Here is a 24132-nt window from a genome sequence, read left to right as displayed (position 1 = left end):
TCAGCTGAAATGTCATTCAGCATATACACACGGGTTTGCACTGACAATAAAGGCACCACATTCAAACAGTGTAGAAACACACCATGCAACATCCCACTTCATCCTCTTCTTTTCACATTGTTTTCCTCCTCAATTTCCAGATTGGTCTTGTTATATCTTCCTGTATTGTCCAACCATAACTCAGAGGTTAATGTGATCACACAGTACAGGTTACTATCATGTAGGAAAAGGAGCCTATCAGACAGAAAAAGGAAGGGGAACTTCACAGGGGGGAGTGAACCACCTCATATGCCTGATCTCTAAATAAGAGTGGGGAACATTTAGGCATCATTCAGAACTACTGCTCACATCATAAGCTAGCTGATGTCAGCTGGAGTTCAACAACATCCGAGGTGGGGAGAGATCACAGCCATTTCACATTACACAATAATAGCACTATGATTTCACTTTAACTGTCATGGATATAATGTAGGAATCCTGGGGCTTGTAGTTTGGAGATGCACTAGATAAGCTCTCAGGGGGATAATTCTAAATGTGCCTTCTTAAACTTGTAATCCCAGGATTGTGTAGCATGTTGCCATGGCAGTTAAAATGGAATCATAATGCTATGACTGTATACTGTGAAAGGGACCATGACATGGAGAACTGGAATGCTCATCTGAACTGGGCCCATATTTGTAGCTTGCTGTGACAGGAGGTACAATGGTAGTGCTGATTAAGATCTTTGCTACTAGTAAGATTTGCAGCTCTGCAGGTCAAAATAAGGGTAACCAAAACCTTAGAATTGCAGGAAATCAAAGAACCTGAAAATGTCAGAGATGGCACTTCTCTCTTGCGCTTTTGCTTTTGTGTTTCAAAAACAGGAATTCTGAAAGCAGTGGGGGAAACTGTGTGCATTCGCCATTTCAGCCTAATTTTGAAACAAGATGGATTTGACTTTGCCTCCTCCCTTTCTTGCCATTATTCTATAGATAGCAATATACAGTATATTTTTTTATTTTTTATTCACGGAGAAGCATTTGAAGCACATACTTCTCCCCTTCCACATGAAGTGTAACAGTCCATAGACCATTTTGATTCTGCTGATTGCAAAAACTGATCCTTAGTTTCATAACCGTGAGAGCAGAATGTTCAATGTTGGGTCTCATATAGCCTAGGATGGCCTATACTAAAGAGAGCACCACTAAGAGGGCTATGGCTGGGCACTCTTTTAAGCAGAGAATTCCTTTGAGTAACCCTGGAGAGATGGAAATGTTATAGAATTATTTATGCTGGTGACAGGGAATATGTCTTTAACTTGACATGCAGCTCCTAGGTTCTGCTCCCACAGGGCATGCCACTGATACTCACTGTAATAGTCTACTCCTATATGCTGGAGTAAAATTCCCAGCTTCCCCAAGCAACATGGTAATTGGATATGACAAGCAAGTTGCAGCCGAACACAATCTGAGAACACCAGCTTTGGGAAGCATATACATGGAGTGCAGTCACACTGCAGAATTAACACAGCTTGACACCACTTTAACTACCACAGCTCTATCTTACACAATCTTGGCATTTGTAGTTTGGTGAGATAGTCAGTCTGGTCTGTCAGAGAGCTCTGGTGCCTCATCAAACTACAAATCCAAGCACTCTGCAGGATGCAATCATGGCAGTTAAAGCAATTTATAACTTCTTTAATTCTGCAGTCTGGATACACCCTCACAGCATCTGTGAGGAGAAAGTCAAAATTAAGGTTGTGGCACAGTAACTTCTTGTTCTTATACATGCTGAAGGTTTCCCAGAATATGTTGAGTAAAGCCCTGCTTTACATACTTGTATTCAGAAATTCTATGTCATTCTGGAGAAGAATTGGGTACTGAACTAACAGCTAGAGTAACATAACCCTGGCCATTGAAGACAAAAGAAGTAAGCAAAACAAAGAAGGAAGGAAGCTAGAATGAACCTGTCCTGGATATACAACATCAAGAAAAGTGCTGGAAACTTTACTTAAGTGGAACCTGTGTGCAAACATTTACTCCAGTGATAAAGCCATAATGGAACAAGGGTAGCTAAAGTGTTCAGTGCTGAGAATTTTTTGTTAGAAACCTTCCACCTATGCTTCCAATACACTTCTCTAAGCACTGAGAAAATGAGAAAGTTGTGGGAATCATTACAAGATGTGGAGATTGCCAATAGCTTAGGTGGCTCCTTGCCAGTGGAGCAATGAATCTGCTACAGGCTTTAGTCCTAACTTTCCTGAAGTTGGTTAAGCACTTTGGACAGCTTTTTTAAAGTTTATAGATAAGCCTGGCATTGATTCAAAATTGACATGGATGCAACAGAAGAATGAATGGAAGAATGGTTGACAGCAGAGGTCATGATGAAACATTAGGTGAAGTGAGTCTCAGCTAAAGAAAAATGTTAGACTTATGAAGTGTAGACAGTCAGGTAAAAGGTCTGGAAGGAGAGCAGGCCAGCCCAAGACATTTTAATACAGAAGGCATGGGTGCCTGTTGGAAACAGAATGCTACATTAACCAGGGCTTTGGTATGATCCAACAGTCTTCTCGCATTCTCAACAATTCGGTGAGCAGAACACCTCACCAAATTACACAGCTAAAGGAGTGGATAAAAGGGAGAAGAAAAACTGCACAGTTTAGCAGTGATTTTGGCAGTATGGCTTGTGGTAGCAACAGTTGGGGACTGGAGGAAGCTCAAAAAGGAATTCCAAGGCCATGGATTGCCCCGAGCCATGTATTGCCCACCCCCGCCCTAAACCATGAGTTAGTAAGTAAGAAAAAAGAAATTAGTTGCAGGTATCATTTCAAGACGCTCCCCAGTCACCATTAGTTGTATTATGTATGTTGTGTGCCTTCAAGTTGTTCTTGACTTATGGAGATTTATTTCTTTAACAAACCCAAAACTTTTTTTTTACATTTTCCAGCAGTAACTAAAATAGTTACCTGCTAGTAGCTTTTTGGAAAAAAAAAAAACCTGAATGCTACAAGCCTCTTGACTCTGGTACAAAATATAGGCTCCATCTATCATCCTCATTGTCACCTCAGCATCCACAGCAGAGCATGAGGCAGTACCAGCAGCATGAGCCACAGCATGAGGCAGCGCTGAAACCATGTGATGCTCTCTACTGCTTAATGAGCCCATACTCTTGTAACTAGAAAACCAACTAGAAAATTGCAGCTGCCTTGGACAAAGTGGTGCCCCTTGTTAGGTTACAACCATAACATAACTTTACTTAAACCCTTGTTAATGAAGAAAGGAGTTAATTATAATTGAATGGTTATTTGCAAATATTTATTTCCAGAAGCTGATTCTAATTAGACCAAATTCTATCCATAGAAATGCATGCATTTTCTGACTGAATAATCATTTGGTAAGACTAAAAATGTTTATGTTCCCTCCTCCATTGGAAGTCTATTTCCCAAAAGAAATGAAAACCATGTATGTATGCTTCAACTTAAGAAAAAAAAGACTTTATGGAAAAGTTTAGTCATCTTATGAAACCAGGATCTGAGAAAGGAAAAGGAAACTGATGTACACAGCTGTTTTGTTGGTGGATAAAAAAGTGAGGAGCTAAGGAAGTGCAAGCATGTTTCCTTCAAAATATGCTTGAAAAACGAATCTGTGCTGGGCCATGGAGGTGTTGGAGGCATGAACACTGAAAGTGATTCAGCTGTTCTGTTTCACTCAGACAAAAGAGCTGCGGCTTTGTTTGAGAAGCTGCTCCAGATTGTTTTGGTGAGAAAATTAGAATGGGAATCTCATTAGAATGGCCTTTCTGGTCAGATTTGATACTTTATATGCTATTATACTCAGCAAGTTATAAATAATGCAAGAGAAGAGGGAGGGAGCATCATCTGCCTTTTCCCAAGGCATTTCAGCAGCTTTCTTTCCCTTTGAGGCTGGGGAGTCGGATGTCCAAAGGAATGGAAACGTCTAAAACAAAAGCAATCCTCAAATAACATTTTTCCAGTTCTTTCTTTGTCAGTAGTGGTGGAGGAGGGAAGAAGAAGAAGTAATTTTTGTCCCTGGCATGCTTATTGTTGTGTGCCTTCAAGTCATTTCTGACTTATGGTAACTGTAAGGTAATATCATGGATTTTTGTGATGGAATTTGTTCAGAGGAGCTTTGCCTTCCTCTGAGGCTGAGAGAGTGTGACTTGTTCAAGGTTACCCAATGAGTTTCCCTGGCCATGTGGGGATAAGAACCCTGGTCTCCCAGTGTCCTACTCCAACACTCAAACACTATACAATGCTGGCTCTTCCCTGATGTGAACTTCAGTACAAAGAAGTAGATATATAAGATGAATCACTTTTCACCCACACATTTAATAAGTGTATCCTCAGATTTCAGCCACTTACAATGTAAACCCCCCCCCCCACACACACACACTCAAAAATAAAGAAAAGAAGGAAACCTTGGACAAAATTTATGCTGATATTATAAACTGGCTCCACTGGGGGGGGGGGGGGGACGGAAATTTGTCCTATGAATGTGGTGGGGAAGAAATGTTGGAATTCTTTGTTGTAATACCAACAGTACAAGAGGAGTATGTTTTATTTTGTCATTTCTGATTTTATTTTATTTTTATTCCATTTTGTGTTTTCTGGCTTGGGGTACTTGGGTGGAACACACTTAATTCTGTATACCCAAACACTTCTTTGGACATGAGACATTTTATATCCTGCAATATGGTGGAATTCTTCCAATACACTGGGAATTCAAAAAATATCTCACACCTCACACAAGGCAAACACATGACTATTGAAAACCATTAAATTAATTGAGTGTCAAATACACTGTCTCTTGCAAACCTCTACTAAGCTATGAAACAAATAATTGTTAAATCCAAAAGTCATTCTGTCACAGACTGAGCCCAAGGAATGTATGTGTTTATTTAACAGATCATCTTGCCAACACTTAACTTTCATGATAAAATCCAGGTTTTTTCAATCTAGTTGACAACCTGAGTAAAATAACTTCAAGACAATTCAGATATCTCCTTACATTGTTTGTAACCATCCATTAAGTGCTAAGAAACTACTAGGATCATTGCTGCTTAGAAAAGAGGTTGATTATGGTGTTTTAAGAGAAGAGTGTGAAGAATAACTGTTTTGCCAAGAAAACCATGTGATAGATTCACTTTAGGGGCACCATAAACTGGAAACAATTTGAAGGCACCATCTGAGTAAGCATGATGCAGTGGATATTGTACTGTATGCTGACTCTGGGAGATGAGACTCAATTCCTGCTCAGCCATGGAAACCTGACTGGGTGATCTTAAATAAGTCACACTCTCTCAGCCTCAGAAGAAAGCAAAGCAAAACTCTTCTGAATAAATCTTGCCCTCCCCGCCAAACAAAATCCACCAGGATAGAGTCACCATAAGTTGGAGACAACATATAGCAATAACATCTGTGTGCCTTTCCACTAATCTATGATCTTTGTACACAACTTGTAGCCAGCATGGTGTAGTAGTTTGAGCACTGGACTACAACTCTGGAGACCAGTGGTTGAATTCCTGCTCAGCCATGGGGACCCACTGCGTGACTTTGGGTGTGTCTCACTCTCTCAGCCTCAGAGGAAGGCAATGGCACTTCCCCTACCACCATCAAAATAGGTTCTGCCAAAAAAGTTCCATGATAGGTTCACCTAAGCTGAAAATGACTTGAAGCTACACAACAACTACAAAATATCAAAATCAATTCAAAAGTAAGATAAAATCCCAAACTTTACATTGATGTTTTGGGATCCCTCCCACGAGTCCCACCATGCTGAGTATTTTATAAAGCATGGAGTTCTGGATAGGTTTTCAACAGCTTCAGTGAAGTGACTAAAGTGACAGTTGTACTGTATAAATTGACACCTGACAACCTCAGAAAAATAACTTTACAGGTTGCCTGCAGGTATTTTCTTCCCTTAATTGCAGTTGCTGATCACAACCTAAGAAGGCATTAGATTCCCTTCCATTTAGAAAGAAAGCTGGCAGAATACATGTGTGTTGCTAAGTGCTGCTGACTCAGTAGGAGCCCAGCTGGGGATGGACTTTATGAAGACTGATTCCTTGATTGAATTTTATATATTCTTTTATTCTTTGCCATTTTCCTCTCAAGAAAACTCCAGCTGGCTGCTAGCTCCTGAGTAGACAGGACTAATGGGAAACAACACAGCGACATTTGCCAGCATTTTGTGGCCTGAACAGCAACAGGGACTTCTCTGCTTTTCCTCCAAGGACTTCTCAAGCCTGCTATCCAGCCTGCTACTTACCAGGAGTTGTGAGTTTCTCTCTCATATGCCAGCCCTGGACTACCCTAGGTAACCACACAGCAAGGATCCTTTTCAAATGGCAAATGCCACAGAACAAACCCAGAGATGAGGTGACGCCCTGTTCCCATTGAATCACCTATATTGGTTACCAGTCCATTTTCAGACAGAATTCAAAGTATTATTATGTTGGTGGTGGAGGGTTGGGGGATTGTGTAATGTTGATGTTAAGTGTATTATGTATTCTTATCTTCTATTGTAACCCACCTCGATCCGTGGGGAGAAGCCGGATATAAATAATAATAATAATTATTATTATTGTTGTTGTTGTTGTTGTTGTAGTACTTGTTTTGACCTTTAACACTTGACATGGCTTGGCTCCATATAATTTGAAAGATCCTATCTCCTTATAAGAGCCAGCATGGTGTGGTGGTTTGAGAGTTGGGCTATGACTCTGGAGACCAGGGTTCAAATCTTGGCTTGACCATGTAAACCCACTGGGTGACCTTGGGCTAGTTACACTCTTTCAAACTCAGAGGATGGCAATGGCAAACCTCTTCTGAAGAAACTTGCCAAGAAAAACCCATGATAGGTTCACCTTAGGTTCACCATAACTCGGAAATGACTTGAAGGTACAAAACAACAATACATTATATAAACCCGCAATCTCTTTATATAAATGTGGGGTTTATATATCATTAGGGTTGCCATAACCCGCTGGGGGGTGGGACTTTCTCGGGTTTGGACTGGTCTGCACGGTCCCGCCCCGGTTTCGCGTTTGTCCCGGGTTTGCCCCACCCCTGGGCTTTGTTAGGGCGCCGCCGTGGTGGCGCCTTTGGCCGCTCTTGCGGCCGCCACCACCAATGCGACTGTTCCTGTGGCCTGCTGCGGCCCGTCATCTGGCTGCCGCCGCTGCCAATGCAGCCATCGCCACAAGCCCGCAAGCACTCCCAGTTCTGCGCGGGTGTGTGCAGGACTCAGTAGGAGCCTGGAGCTCCTCTGGTTGGCTGACAGGCTGGGCTGGCCAATAGCGGAACAGCCTGCCCCCTGCTTGGAGTCTGTGACTGCTGGCAGGGGGCGGGGCTGTTCCAGCTCTCTGCCCCCATTGGCCACACAGCTTAAAGAGGAGGAGCTCTCCTCTGTTTAGTCCACGCAGCCACGTGGGCCAGCGAGGAGGAGGGCAGCGGAGGGCAGCAGGCAGAGGGCAGCAGCGGGCAGCGGGTGGAGGGCAGCGGGCAGCGGAGGGCAGTGGCAAGCAGAAGCAGCCACAGCAGCAGCAGCAGAAGCGGCAGCTGTGTTAGTCAGTTTGCAAAGGTGTTTTGGAATGAAGGGGGGGTGGTTTGGCCAGAAAAGGAAGTACATTTCTGCTATCTGTCTAGTAATAATTCCAAACTGTCCTCCATTTTGAGCATGCCTAAGAAACATGAGTTCATATTAACATTTTTTAAAAAGCATCCATTTTATTCGCGTGTCCTCCATTTAAAAAGTGTCCTACATTTGAAAATGTTGTCCTACATTTGTCCTGGTTTGGAGGTCCTGACTTATAGCAGCCCTATATATCATGGGCTTTCTCTCAGTCCCACCACCTTCACAGGTACAGTTGTTGAGGACTTGAAAGCAAGAGCCTTCTCTGTGGCGGCTCCCAGGCTGTGGAAGTCCCTTTCACGGGAAGTCTGGTCGTCCCCCTCTTTTCTTTTTCTGCCGGCAGGTTAAGACATTTTGATTCAAGAAGGCATTTGGTGACAGCAAGTGGAGCTTATAATTTGGTAGGGGTGTAGTGTTTTTTATTCCATCACCTTTTAAATGCCTTTTAATGCTGTTTTAACTTGTGTTTTTTTAAATTAGTTAAACTTTATTTTAACTTCTATACTATGAGTTTTTAAACTGTGTTGAGTTTTAAAGGTGTTGTGTGCTGCATTGGGTCTCACACTGGGAGAAAGGCAAGATATAAAATAAATGAATAGCCCAGCTGCCATTCTTAAGCCCACAAACAAAGCTTGCAGCCAGAGTCGCAACAGGCATCTTTTTGAATAGCAAAAATAAGCATGTTTAGCACGAAGAGAAAAACACTTTCTTTCACTCTGTGTCATTCTCATGCACTAGCTTTACAGCTGTGTATCTTCAACATTTTGTTGTGAGAGAAGAGGGAATTCCTCCTTCTCTCCAAAAGTTGCTTACCAAGACATTCTACCACACTGTAAAACTTCCTTTGTGGTTGATAATAACCCATTTCTTAAGCTTTGGACTGCAAATGGGGCCTAAAATCCAGGCTGCTGAACTACCACAATCAGTTTGGAAACATCAGTCACTTTTCCAAAGAACCAGGTGCTGCCTCTGCCCGACTCATACCAGTTTCTTGCCAAAGGTAGAGAATGTGATCTGCAGGTATTTCCCAACTAAGCCTATCTCTTCATTGGTGTCCTTCAATGTACTGTAATGTGACTCCAGGAGAAGCTAAATGTGTCAGCAGATTCATGGCCTTATCTGTGTCTCTAAATAAAACTGATCAAGTATAGCTCTCCTGCAGGTGCAGAGCAGGTTTTGCATTTGCAGTGAGACTGGAAGAATATATTCAGGCTTTGTGCTGTGCGTGCATGTGTATATCCCTTATTTTAAGTGACAACAAGATTTTGAACCATGGGGGGAAATTACTTTGCAAATTAATGCTGGATTTCTCCTGCTTACATTTTTAATTTCACTCTGCATGCACACAGAGTGAGACATTTATAGCAAGAATACATGGGGAATTATAAGAAAATGACACTTGAGGCTACATTCCATGCAAAATCACACTGACTGAGATCCAGATTTGCTCCTGTACAGAAACACCATGAATGAAATGTGAAGAATAATGGTGATTTTCATTCATTCTCTCCTGTGTTACCAATGCCACCTTCTTGCACCTTCCCGCACAGCTTGGAAAAACTACATTTCAGCATCCTCCAGCAGCATGGTCATACTGGCTGAGGGATGCTAGGAGCTATAGGTAGCAACATAGATTTTCCAAGTTCTGCCTCTCACATCATACTGTTCAACGTTTCATGGCTGAAAACTGGGACTCATGTGGCTGAAGAGCATCAAGTGTGTGGTGAAAGGGGTATGGCCCGGTAACAAGACAGAAAATGTTATTAACAGGGAAGAACATACAAGGCTACTACAGTATTTTAAACAGAGAAACCTTAAAATTTATGTAGAGTTAAGGAAAGTCTGAAAAACCCCCAAAGCAAACAAGTGCAATTGTGCCTACTGGGAACAGTAAGACTCTGCTTGCAGCAAGTAAGCTAAGGACAAAATTTGTGGTTTGAACATAGGACTAGGACTCTGGCAGACCAGAGTTTCAAATTCTGGTTCAGCCATAGACACCCACTGAATGACCGTGGGCAAGTCATACTCTCATAGCCTCAGAGGAAGGCAAAGGCAAAACCTTCTCTGAACAAATTTTGCCAAGAAAACTCACAAGAAAAGTGGGAGGAGTAGGAAAGAACTGGGACATTTTAAAGGCATCTGAAAAAGTGGGATAATAGAGGATTAACTGGAACTGTCCTTGCCAAATCAGGGCAGAGGAGGTATTATGCCTTTCATTCTCTGGGTTAAGCTGTAAAATCAAACAAATGTTAAATGTTGCTCTGGATATTTACAGCAGAAGGTAGATTGGTTGGCACTGACAGAGGCCTAGATGATCACAAATCCGCTTGCTTCTGTCCTCTAAACAAACTTTTTGTAAAAAATGAAGGAACTGCTTAGAACTCATTCATTGACAGTAAACAAAGACTAGCTATTCCACAGTGATGTTTAGCTAGTGTTCATTTAGTGGTCCTACCTTCCCAAGATATTGTTACAAAAGAGGGGAAAAGACACATCCTTCTGCACAAAAGAATGAAGGACAAATGTTAAAAGAAGGCTGAAGCAGCAGTGACAGAGTACACCTGAATCCAGCCTAGAAGAAAAGTTTCAAAAAGTTCAGTTGGCCATATTTTTAATGCCTGCCAAAATGACTCATTCAGCCATGATTGCAGGAGAGGAAATGGAACAAAATAAGAAAGGAACAGGATGGACCTACAGAGGAAATAAAGGAAACAGGGATGTTTTATATGGCCTGAGGTTGCAACTTCCGGAAGCATGCGTATGATTAATTATATTTACTGCTTCTCTTTAGTTCAGCAACAAGAGAAGTTCAAATTTCTAATAATATCTTAGTCGGGGATCAGAGTTATCGGAGACAGGCTAGTCCCAGTGCTCCTAAGCCAGCCATTCTTACAGCCTTTTGGACAGGTTGCAGCACTGGAGGCACTCAGTCTAACACTTTAACAGTAATCATACACACATATATATACTGTACATGCATATACATTCTGAGCTAGTCTTTGATATGTTTCATGCCAAGGAAGAGAAAGAGCATGAAATGGTCTTACAGTGAGATCACATGCATGAATCCTTGGGAATGTGGAATCCACAGCCAATAATCCTGTATTTATATACTCAGAACAGGGGTGTAGTCATGAGCATGCAGGTGGCAAAATGAGAATTATCCAAATAAGAAATCAGTCCCCAAATTTCTAGCACTGTGGAAAGAAAGACACTGAAAAATTTTCACAGCTAGAAACATTCTTATTTGCTGTGTTTGCACTCCCTTAGCAATTTTGCCTACCTGTTTTCTTTAGATTTCTAAATGTTCAATTGACGTTTTACATTATTGCAAGTTATACCTCACCCATCACAACACCCTGATTGAGAAGTGGGTCCCAGTTAGCTTGATGGAGGCATCTTCAGCTCTGAAACACTTGGCCTAACAAACCATAATCACTTGGACATTCAAATCATAAAAGATAAGATCAATTTTCAGTGAATTGCATTCCTACTGATTGTATGTAGATTGTGTCAATATTTTTTTAAGCACATGATTTCCTTCCATGTCCTGATTGACTGTCAGTGGTGTGATCCTTCCTCCCCTCTCCACATAACAGTTTTCAAATAAAACTTAGCACAGCTGCACTAACACGCTTGGCACTTTTAGCTCAATATAAATTATTTTCTTTGGCAAAATTGATCTTCAGAGCAACCAAGAGCTGTTAGTCATAGTATAAATGAGTTATTTGCATAAATGAAAATTTCTGCTTCCTGAACATGAGCATAACAGTAGATATGTACATGCCCCCAGCCTAAAATACAACAACAAGGGATATATTTCTACTAGAAACATGAACACACCCTTTCACAAAATTTGTGGCACAACTTTTGAATCGTGCCTGTAGTGCATAATGCCACAATAGATAATAAATTACCTTTGGCTTGACAGAGAAAGTTCCCGTTGTTATTACTATCAGACACAGAAAATGTTCTGAATCTGTATTGTTCTATGTATCTGTGATATCTTTCTAAAAGGACTCATGAACATTGATTTTAGATTATAACTTCCAGAATTCTGGAATTCTAGGGGATTCTGGAACCTATAATCTAAAAAAGTAACATTTCTGAGCTGTATTTGGGAGAATTTCCTAGCAGTGTTATTATGTACAGGAAAGCAGCATAAAGGGATAAGCCGTAGCACAAATTATTGCTAAGGACAGAAGACCACCGTGCCAATTTGAACAGTAAAAATAGCCACTCATAATCAACAAATACCAACCCGTACCAGGATGGGGAGGGAGGGGGGAGATCTTGCTAAATGCAGATCATATTTCAAAGTTATGAAAATTTGTGACAAAGAGGATAAATACGCCAGATGATAAGCAGCAAATAACACTGCGCTTGAAGGGAGGCAGTAATATATATTTAATAAATATTTCTTAAAAATAATAATTATAAAGGAAATGCAGTTCTTCTGTTCTAAAGAAACCTCCCAAACTTTTAGTCCCCAGAGTGACACCTGCTGGATTCCATGGGGGAAAAATCAGAGAGAAATATATTGGAATTGCAATTTAATATTGTTTTATAATCTAGTATATTTTGATTATGTGTATTTGTTAGTTTGCTTTATATTATATTGCGTGCTTCTTTGCAATTCTATCTGGATAATTTTTCTTTTTACAATTGTATTGAATTACTTTTATATCTCTATTACTCCTTCCCCTGTGTATGTTTGTGTGTGTGTATTAGATTTTATGAAATAGCCAGGGCTTGCTATTTTGTTGTTGTTGTTGCTCCTGTTTTACTTTATTTAAAAAAAACAAACACCTTACTTTGTACAATGGCAGCACTATATAAAAAAGAAATGATGATTGTGCTGATGAATTTCCACACATAGCACCACATTAGAAAGATAAAAATATTTAACAATATTTTCATTGCATATTAACAACTCATCTGTTGCACTGGAGATAGTTTCTTTTTAGATCAAAAATGTTATTGTCCAGGGTCCATACTCTATTACAGCGGTTCTCAGCCTGTGGGTCACCCCTTTGGGGGTTGAACAACCCTTTCACAGGGGTTGCCTAAGACCATCGGAAAACACATATTTCCGATGGTCTCAGGAACTGAGACACCGCACCTCTATGGTTGGGGGTCACCACAACATGAGGAACTGTATTATAGCGTCACAGCATTAGGAAGGTTTAGAACCACTGCTCTATTAGCTGCCCACCAAAAGCGGTGTTCTTCAGTCATTACTAGCTTGTTCTGTAGATTTCAATGGGATTCAGCTCCATCTTAATCTGGATTTATCCCATTCTCACTCTTCTAAGAGTTGGAAACAAAAGGTGAGAATTTGTGAGCTGCAGGTTCACACTGAGCTCCCCACTTTTGTGTGTGTGCATATGTATGTGCATCCGATGTCACAACACCAGAAAAGCACTTTTCAAAGTCCTCTCAATGCTATGAGGCACAGGAATGAGAGGAGAAAGAATAAATTATCCTTCAGTGGAGAGAAGCTGTTTCATATTTCTCTCAACCCAGGTTGTTTCACTTATTGTTGTTATTAAAAACACAGTTGTGCATAAAAGGCTTCTCAAAATACTCCACCCTATTTGTGGGCAGAGAAATTGGGAAGAACAAGTTTTCCTAACTTCTCTAGGGTGTGAATAAATGCTCCAAGATTATAAAATTATTTTTATTTTATTTTTTTGCGGGGTGGGAATCCCCACAAGGAGCAGCAACAGTAACTTGGTTTCTTTAATCTTGTTGCTTTTGCCAGTGCTACAAGCGGCAAGAACAGCTATGGTGATAGTCACCATTTTGCATCTTTCCTAATGTACCCTCAGGGTAGTTCATTTTTAAATCAGGATTTGTAAAAAGCACAGTGAAGAATATCCAGTAGAAATCTGTATTTTTCTCTGGCTTCATCTACACTGCAGAACTGATGCAGTTTGACACGGCTTTAATTGCCAAGGCTTGATCTTACTGAATTCTGGGATTTGTAGTTTTGTGAGATATTTAGCCTTCTCCGCCAGAGAGCTCTGGTGCCAGGATTCCACAGGATGGAGCCATGACAGTTAAAGTGGTGTCAAACTAGATTAATTTTGCATGTGGCAGCAGCCTCTGAGTTGGCAGAGAAAAGTCTCAGAAATGATCTCAGAGCAATGTTGGCTCTTGCTCTAGTAAACAACAAACCGCCACACAGGTCATTCACTTTCAGCTTGGCAAAAACCATGAGACTTTTCTGGTTTAATCCAAGTAGTTCACTTTAATGAGATTAAGGCTAAGACTCTGCTCTTTTCTCTTGCTTTTATGATGCAATGGGCCTAACACCACTCTATTTACTATTTGGTTAGCCTCACTTCTTGGCAAGGCTACAATAAACAAACCACTTGGTTCATGCATAGTAATTCAACTGACAACAGTCAGATGGTTCCAAAGGAAATGAGCCAGGGCCACCTTTGTAGTAATGATCCCAGACATTGCATAAAAGTTTTCTTTTTTAAAAAAGAGAAAAAGCTGTTTTCAGAAATGTTGTTCAAAAGTAAAATCAATGTTGTTAAGTTCCCACCGGCTGTGACAATTTATTTAAAATCTCTTTGTTTAACTGCCTGGGAAGAAAATTATTTCAATCAAAGTTGCTTTAAAAATTACAAGTTGAGTCTCTCTCATCCAAAGTGTTTGGGACCAGTTGTGTTTTTGTTTGTTTTTTGGACTTTGTTATACTTGCATATAGCTAATGAAATATCTTGAAGATGGGACCCAAGTCTAAACATGAACTTCATGTATTTTTTGTATACACCTTATACACACAGCCTGGAGGTAATTTTATGCATGATATTTTTAATACCTTTGCGCACGAAGCAAAGTTTGTGTACACTGAACCATCAGAAAGCAAAAGTGTCACTATTTCAGCCACCCATGTGGACAAGTTTGGATTTTGCAATAGTTCAGAATTCTGGATAAACCTGTAAAGTGATAGGAGCCTTCTTCACTGTACAAAAGCATATTAACCTCATTCTTTTGCTGACAACTTTATTAATTGGAGTTTGAGTTGAAAAGTTCATGACCTAGCTGAGAAGTTTGCATCTTGATCCAAAATGCAGATATTAACTGTATGTTTAAATGGCAGTATTAAGTCAAGACCTATGCCTCACGGAACCTTTTGTACTTAATGTGAAACCCTACAAACAAAACACTTGTGCCTCTTAAAGTTAAACAGTCACATTTCTTTAGGAAAGACACAGAAATGCAGGTGTGAGCCTTTTCTGATTGCTATCTCTGTGTATTTGGCCAAGAAAAGGATGTGATTAGCCCCGAAGAGCTGTTCACATTTGAAGCAAAACATACGTATTTGTTATTGTACCCAGGGATTTAAATCCAAGTGTTCAATACCACTGAGAGCAACAGCCCCAAGGAGGGATTGTTTCAGTCCTCTGTTTAAAAGTTTTTAAACCTTAATCAGGAATGCATCTCATTTTAATAACATCAGAGTACTCAACAGCCACTACATCCAATAAAAATTTGACTTCCATCCCTTTTCCCTTTGCTTTTTCCCATTCCTGATATACTAGAGTAAAAAAGACATATTTTCTTCATTCAGTTAAACAGAAATTTAAAATACAGCAGCAGAAAAGATAAGAGTTTCACCTCTAGAGATTCTAGTTGCTTGTCTCATTATATAACTTTGGAATTATTTACATTATTTGAATCACATTCTAAATGCATTTCACATTTGTATCCCTTGCTTCCTCTCTCTCCCCCACTCTCTGTCTCCCACTCAATATAAACTTGTGGACAGTAATGCACACAGGATCTTTTACAGAACAGCTTGTAAAAGAATAGCACTAGTGCAAGTCATATAAAGGAATTTAAACCCAATGGTGGGAAGCATCAACTCCGGTGCAAACAGTTTTACTTTAAAGGCAAAGACTTCCAGAGGTTCCTGAGTTCACGTCAGGGTAAAAGGAACTTTGCTAAAGGAATTAACAAAAAGAAGAACTGTAAATGAGGCTAAATCAATATAGATTATATGTTTCTAGTGCCATACATCTGGGTGTTGCCTTAACAGAGATAAGATACAGAGTGGGCTGGATCTGGCCTCCTTCCCAAAGTTTATGCAACACAGAAATGTACATGGAGCTAAGTGCAAAATAAAGCATTAAAAAAAAAGAAACTCTATGAATGATATAGCTGCTGCAGGAAAACATCCGGAATAACTGTGGCTGGTGCTGAGAGACTGACTTGATTATTTTTTTGTTAAAGATAAATGTTACTTGTGCCATTATCTCATGAGGAGGCCTTAGGCAAGCCACACTCTTTCTCTCAACCTCAGGCTTCCAGATCTGGAATGCAAGGGGTGATAACACAGACCCTCCAATCTTTCAGAGATGAAAACCAGGGCAAATGTGTCCAAGCAACATCTGAGCATATTCAATATGGCAAACGTTACTAACGAAGAAGAACAGACAAGCTAGGAGAGGATGCAGCAGATTGCATTTGCCTTAGCCTACAGGGAAGGGTAAGATTCCGGCCCCTTCTCTTCTTTCCCTCTGCTGAGTTAACTAAGTACAGAATACTTTTGCGTTTTGAAATCAGGATACGTCTGATTAATTTAAAGAATCAGCATTTGTTCTTTCTGAATTTGTACTGGGTTAAGATAAATAAACCAGGAGCAAGTGTAAAAAAATCTTTGGCTGTACTGGGAGCTGACAGAAAATATTCTGAGATAAACAATAGACAGTACATATGGATCTCCCAAATATAACTGGAAAGAACAGGAACAAAATCTAAAACTTTTTGGTCTTTTTAATCAGCTTGGATGTGGCCTCAGTTTGAAGCAATGGAACTAAGCTGAGGACATAAAGGGAGAGTGGGAGGAAAACAGAGAAACTGAAACATTTTAAAAGCAGCTGAAAAAAGTGGGATGACCAAAGTTTAATTGTGACTGTTCCTCCCCCATCAGGACAGTTAGATGGTATAGTAACATAAAACTACCTTAGGAGATTGTTATAATAATTTACAAGTTGATAAAGCATAGAAGGACCAACACTTGGAGGAACCATAGAAATGTCAAGTATAATCATTGTAATAACAAAGTCCTGCAGAGCTGTTCTGTCAGCTCCATTCTGGGTTATTCAGACTCTTTAAAGTGTAAGTCAAACCATCTGACAATACTGTCTTTCGTCTGCTGGAATGAATTAACAGATTTTCATAGAAGTATTAAGTAAACCCTGTAAATTTACAAGACACACACTATATAACTGCTCAGAGTAGTGAGAAAAGAAGGAAGACGCAACTTCTCAAACATGGACATTTATCTGTTTCTTTAGGTAATCAGCGTAAAAATTATACTGTCAATGAGATCCAAACCATGAGCTGTAACTTTCATGAAATTTGTAAGAATGAACTTGTCTTTTTGGATCTATTCAGAAATTATGAGGCTTAACTCAGAAATTAGGAGCACTCAGAATTTATGATACATAAGAAGAAATGAAGTTTCAAATATTTAATTTCAAAGTATAATTACATTGCACATTAAAGTTATAATGCTGACCTGAAGCTATAATGAATATTTAAAATAGCATTTTCCAATGGAGGTTCACAAAACGGCACTGAGAAATTACCAATAATATACTTTTTTAAAAAAGGTCCCCAAACTACCACTGCAGCTACAGTTTGATTCAGTGTTAAGTGATACAAACTATGGTAGTTTGGGGACAGATTTGAAAGTACAAGTTGAGTCTCCCTTATCCGGAATTCCAAAACTAAAAACAATCCAAAAACCAAAGCCTTTTTCATCAATGGCTGAGAGAGTGACACCTTTCCTTTCTGATGGCTTAGTGTACACAAGCTTTGTTCCATACACAAAATTATTTAAAGTATTGTTTAAAATTACCTGCAGACTATGTGCATAAGGTGCATATGAAACATAAATGAATTTTATGTTTAGAACTGGGTCCCATCTCCAGGATATGTCATTATGTATGTCTACGCAAATACAGGTATTCCAAAATCCAAAACAATTCAAAATCCAAAACGCTTCTGGTCTCAAGCATTTCTAATCAGGGAGACTCAACCTGTACATTATTAGCAAAAAGCCAGCATCAACTGTTGCATTTAGGTGTGGCATCAACTTCACCTCTGAAAGTCAGCAGCGGTGCTTCACACTTTTGGCAGGGGCAAACCAAAGTCTGTCAAGAGTCAATCTTAGCTTGTGCAACCTGTACAATTATACTCATGTTTGCTCCACTCCCACATCAAAATTGTTATTTAAAAACAAAACAAACAAACAAACAAACCAAAAGGCAAAAAAAACAAAAACAAAAAAACAACAACAACAACACAAAACCCAGCATCATAATCTTCACAATCCATGCCTCATAATCCATAATGAATAAGTGAGTGGGGTTTCTTGGAATGTCACTCAAACAGAACAGTCAGTAATTGTACTTTTTTTGCTATAGTTTTTACAATGCCACAACCAACATGGCCACTAGGAACTTAAATATCTTCAAAGTTAAAGGAAGAGCCACTGTAAATTTATTATAATCCCAAAACGTAATTTCCCAAGCTCAAACATCATCTGCAGAAGCAGACTAACAGCAGGGTATGCCAACCCATCATGATTTATTCAAATTTGATTTGTTAAGGGTTATTTTCGCCATTTGTGTTGTTAGTGTACACTTTGGGTGACTGGGTGCAGTTTTGCATTTAAGATGTCGATCCATTGCACATCAAGATGGTGTTTCATTTCTATGAAAGCAATTGAAATCTCTCTAAATAATACAGTGAGTGTATCAGTAGAAATTTTAAGATGCAACATACACTTCAAGATCCTTAAAATCAGTAAATATATTCTACATTCGCACGAAAATGGTAATTTGTCAGAAATCACTGCAAGAGTCAAACAAAGAGCTACAGTTTAGGAAAACAGTCATTTCACTAATTCTGTATACCAATTCTAAATTAAGACTCTAAAACAATTTTAGCTTGGGGAATTACAGGATAATTCTGTTCTTGTAATTCTGCTAAACAAACACACACCAACTCAGGGGCAAGATCTCTTTACATTCTCAGATTGTTTTAAAGATGCCCCAAACCCAAATATATGGTACAAATTTAATTTTCAAGTGAATAGGTTGAAAACACTTTGAATTATAATTATTATTGTTGTGTGTCTCCAAGTCGTTTCTGACTTAGAGTGACCTTCAACTTAAGGCAAATCTATCATAGGGTTTTCTTTGCAATATTTGTTCAGGGAGTTTTTGCCTTTGGCTTCCTCTGAAGCAAAGTGTGTGTGTGACTTGCCCAAGGTTACCCAATGGATTTCCATGACTGATCAGGGATTCGAACCCTAGTCTCCAGAGTAGTAGTCCCACGCTCAAACTACTACATTACACTGGCTCTTACAATAATTATACTGACTTTCAAAATGCAGATATGCAACATTATTCTATTTTATTTTAAAGCTACTCCCTCCCCACCAAACCATAGATAGACTGGTATTAAAGATTCTTGGCAAACTGAAGAACTACAAAATATGTTATTGCATCTGCTTCTTCCAGTGGGTGGCCGAATCAAATGCTCTTGACAGGCCCTTTCTTTCTTAAGAATACCTTAAGAATACCTTAGAGCAACTGTGTATTCCAGATAAAAATGAAGAGTAAAACAAGTTACAAATCCACAAGAGCAGGAATGCTCTCACTCTATTATGCATGCATGTACACACACAAACACACACTCTTGCACTTGAACTATTCCTTACTTCATCCGTTTTGGTCAGGAATCTAACCACAAAATCTCAGTATAACTATTTTCCCATGGGATGTTTCAAAAGCCTTTCTGAGCCTCTCTTGTGCCATATGAGAACCACTTGCATCATGTTCCATTTAATGGGCATCACAGGGTCATGTGGTGGGCCACTGTGGACAAATGGATCCTCAACTTGATAGGCCTGTGATGGAAGACAACAGAGCTTTCTTGTGCTTTAATGTTAATCCAGGACAGAATGCTGAAAAGGAATCCAAGGGAATGTCAATCAGGGAGGTGGCCAGAGCTTCTACATTGTGTAAACTATGGGATTTTAAAAGGTATGATTCTACATATGCCAAAACTCTTACTTCCACACAGCTATTAAAGATACAGAGGACCTGCCCTCAATTTCGCATCCAGACACCTCAAGTGTAGATTTATATTCACATTAGTTCACAGTTTAAGCAAAAGATTATTTAAGCCTCTTGTATGAAAAATGCCTTAAACCTGCACTCTTTTTCTCTGTACTGTTCAACAAACATTTGAGGTTTTATTAAGAAACCTGGGAAGTTTTTAGGGTTCTAGAACCCCCAAGAGGTGCATCTGATTTATCCCATAAGGTTGTTTTTGTTATGTGCCTTCAATTCTTGTCCAGTTTATGGCAACCTTGTCCTTGCCTTTCCATTCACAGATTTATTCCTAGGTTTGCCATTGCCCTTCTCTGAGGTCAATTTAGGCAAGGTCATCTAATGTATTTCTATGGTTCAGTCTCCCAGAATCCTATGTCAACACTCACACCCCACACAGATGGATGTTTCCTTATGCCTGATAAAGCTCTCTCTCTCTCTCTCTCTCTCTCTCTCTCTCTGTGTGTGTGTGTGTGTGTGTATGCCTTCAAGTAACCTGTCAATTTAGGGTGACCCCATGAATTTCTTCAGGTTTTCTTGGGAAAGGAATCCTCAGAGGTGGTTTTGCCAGTTCCATCCTCTGAAATACAGCCTATGGTACCTGGTATTCATTGGCAGTCTCCCATCCAAGTATTAACCAGACCTGACCTTTTACCGCATTCAAGATCAGATGAGATCTAGTGCATTTAGGGCATGTACCAAATCAAAAATTAGACTTGTGTCAGTTTATTTCCGAATAAAAAACAGCAGCACTTAAGTCCTGAACCATCTCAGTTCTAAACCATATATATTCCAAGCATTTCTACCTCATTACTTATTTTTTAAAGTCGTCTTTTTCTCAGGGGCAAAGTACCAGGCAAAGGCAAGTCTTGCTGAAGTGCTAAACTGCAGTCCTCACATCCCACCTTGTTTCTAGAGGTTCCTCAAAATGATTTCCACTGACTTCTAGGTATCTAAAATGAACCAGGCATTCTGTTCCAAGCATTAAAGGAGGAAATCCTAAAAGCCAAAAGAACAGCCAAATCTGCCTTTGGGTCACAGATCTTGTACCCACATATCCATCTGGGACCAAATGCTGGTTCTCAGCCTGAATGTAAGAGCTACCGGTTTCCCTTTAGACAAACCCTTCCACAAGTATGCATGCTTCTAGTAACAGCGAGCGCATCTTCCTGGGATTCTTGCCACCAACAATTCATCATTTCTGTCCAACCTCCTTCAATCCCTGTTATTCGTGCAGAGAAAGTTAAGCACCAAAGCTGGTGTGCAGGCATGGGAAACACAATTCCTACGGAAAAACTATTTCCAAATCAGAAAAGTCGGCGGCTCGGCAAAGAGGAAGCTGTCCTAGGTTAACTCATCCTCTGCACAGTCCATCAGCTACATTTTTCAGAAAGGGAAGACCTTGAAAGCCAAAGATGCAGGTAGAGAAAAAGCAAGAGTATTGATCGGACTGGAGAGACTTAGCCATGCTTACTCTAAAGAAATTTTGGAGATTTCAGTGTGACTTTTTCTTATAAGCATGCTTAGGATTGAAACCACATGGCCTGATCAAATGCATATTACGGGTTCTGGAGGCGAAGAGAATCACAGTCTTGGGCAGAGAGGTTCTTCTAACCCCATTTAATGGAAAGTCATCCAAAGGTACAGCAAGTAAAGAAACTGACTGACACCAGGGGAACAGACCCACTTCAAGGCAGACATCAGCAGCATCCATGCACTTAGTACTGGGCTGCTTGCTTTATATTTTCCCTTTAAGCTTTCCTCAGAAGTCAAATTTCCCCAGTTTAAACAGGACTTCACCACAATTGTCCCCAGGACCACCCTCTCCGCTTGTGATCCAGCCAACATAAACACACGAAACTCCACATCTGCTACGCTAGATCCGTTTTTTAAAAATCAATCGTATCATATTCCAAAAAAAGGTATGCTGAAAATTCTCACGCTTTAATCAAGGAAAACGGAGAGAGAGAGAGGCTGTAAAATCTTCTACTCACCGTTAAAAATCAAACAAAATCCACACACCAATAAGCCAGACTTTTCTTAAAGAGTTCTTTCCTTTCCTTTCCTTTCCTTTCTTTCTCACGCTTTCAAGCTCTCAAGGTTTCCAGATGCCTGGCGTGAAATCCGAGTCCGAGTCCTCAGCCAGAGGAGTTTCTCTGCCTCCAAGGGGCATCTACACTGTTGAAACAATGCAGTTTGACAGCAGTTTAGGTGCTGGAGCTCCATCCTAGGGAATCCTAAAATTTGTAGTTTGACAAGGTTTTAGCCTTCTCTGTCAAAGCACCCAGAGGGTGCATCTACGCTGCAGTAATAATGCAATTTGACACCACTTTGTTCTGGAGCTCCATCCTAGGGAACCCTGGGCTTTGTAAACTGACAAGCTCAGTCTTTAGCCTTCTCTGCCAAAGAGTGAGGCTGCCTCCTAGAACTACAAGTCCCAGGATTCTGTCCAATGGAGCCAGGGCACTGAAATGCAGTATCAAACTGCATTTATTACTACAATGTAGGTGCTCCCAGAGGGGGGGTAGAAATAATGCCATTTGACTCTCCTTTAACTGCCCTGGCTCCATCTGACAGCAGCCTGGGATGGGTAGTTCTGGGAGGCCCCTGCCAAGCTTTGGCAGAGAAGGGCAAAGAGTGGAGGAAAGGAGTCTCTGCTTCCCTGTGTGGCAAAAGGCAACTTTGGATGGGTTTCCTAACACCCAGCTCAACTGCACCAGGGGTATGTGTGTGTACGTTTATGTGTGTGTGTGTGTATATATATATGTGTGTGTGTGTGTGTGTGTGTATACACAAAAGTGTGTATATTTGTGTGTATATGCGTGCATGTCTGTCTGTATGGAGTGGCACACGAGACACATACACACATGTGTGTGTGTGTTGGGCTACAACTCTGGAGAATAGGGTCCAGTTCCCAGCTGGGCCATGAAACCCACTGGGTGACTTTGAGCCAGTCACACTTTCTCAGCCTCCTCAGGAGGAGGCCAGGGCAAACCTCCTCTGAACAAACTGTGCCAAGAAACCCCCATGATAAGGTTGCCATAAGTCAGAAACTACTTGAAGGCACACAGCAACAGTATATATTGCTCTGTGTGTGTGTGTGTGTGTGTGTGTGTGTGTGTGTATACATCTACACATATATCTATGTGTAGATGTGTGTGTATAGATGTGCGTATCTATACATATGCACATGTATATCTATATGTGTGTGTATATATATATATATATACGTATACACATCTATCTATGTGTAGATGTGTGTGTATAGATGTGTGCATCTATACATGTGCACATGTATATCTATATGTGTATATATATATACACATATATACATATACACATCTATGTGTAGATGTGTGTGTATGTATATTGATGTGTGTGTATATCTGTGTGTGTGTGTATCTATACATATACGTATATCTATATGCATGTATGTGTGTGTGTATGTATATGTGTATATATAGAGATGTGTGTATGTGCATATAAGTGTGTGTGTATATATCTATATCTATCTCTATATCCCTACCTGGCTCCTGCGACACCGGGTCTCCCTTGCAGGGCTCCTTCCCTTGCCTTGTCTCTTCTCTTGGAGTTTTCCTTCTCCTCTTTTCCTTCCTTCCTTCCTTCCTTCCTTCCTTCCTTCCTTCCTTTCTCCTTCTCCTTCTCCTTCTCTTCCTTTGACTCACCCGATCTTCTCCAGATCCCCCCAAAAGAAGCAGCCGATCAGAGGAGGAGGAGGAGGAGAGAGAGGGAGGCAGAGGGCTGGAACTCTTGGGCAGCAGGACTCAGTCCCGGCCGAGGAGCCCCAGAGAGGCCGAGGGAGAGGCTGCAGGCGAGGCTGCCTTAGTCCTGGCTGCTGGGCACTGGGCGCCTGGGGCGAGGAGGAGGAGGAGGAGGCGAGGGGGAGCCCGGCGGCGGAGGCCAAGGGGACCGTCCCTCTTCCTGTTGCATCAGAGACCCCGCCTGTCCCGGCATTGAGTGACTTACTTTCTTTCTTTCTTTCTTTCTTTCTTTCTTTCTTTCTTTCTCTCCCTCCTTTGAAACCCAATCGCCAAGCCAAGAAGAGCCCAGGGAACAACCAGTCGCCCCTTGGCTCTGAGACGGGCAGGCTTCCCAGGTGGGGCTCTGGACACGTCTCTCCCCTCCTCCTCCCCTTGAAGGAAGGGGATCCCCCTCTGGAGATCTCCTCACCTGCTCACCTCCCGATTAAGCACTGCCAAATGGAGGGCCTGCCAGGAGCAGGGAGGACAGTGGAAAGATCAGCTCAGGCTTCTAAGTCAGGCTGGGGAAGGTGGGCATGTGGGAAGGGGACAGGAGGTGGAGAATGGAGGACATGTCCTGGGAAAGGAGGACCAGCT

The 24132-nt window shown here is 40.7% G+C and overlaps 1 protein-coding gene across 3 annotated transcripts in view; it reads right to left on the bottom strand.

Annotated features, from left to right (window-relative positions):
* CALCRL (calcitonin receptor like receptor) overlaps positions 1–23675 on the bottom strand; it is a 99691-nt gene extending 76016 nt beyond the window's left edge. For 2 of the 3 annotated variants that reach the window (XM_089502027.1, XM_089502029.1), the window contains exons 1-2: positions 23301–23675; positions 21769–21952 (exon numbers count right to left, since the gene is read on the bottom strand). The gene's annotated coding sequence lies outside the window, so the exon portion shown is untranslated. The remainder of the gene's footprint in view (positions 1–21768; positions 21953–23300) is intronic. The other variant, XM_089502028.1, reaches the window with a different exon arrangement.
* Between the last annotated feature and the right edge of the window lie 457 nt (positions 23676–24132).

This window comes from Sceloporus occidentalis, unplaced genomic scaffold, assembly GCF_023333645.1.
Source record: "Sceloporus occidentalis isolate IW3139 unplaced genomic scaffold, rSceOcc1.0.p SCAF_191, whole genome shotgun sequence".
NCBI lineage: Eukaryota > Metazoa > Chordata > Lepidosauria > Squamata > Phrynosomatidae > Sceloporus > Sceloporus occidentalis.
This window is presented reverse-complemented; position numbering and strand designations above follow the sequence as displayed.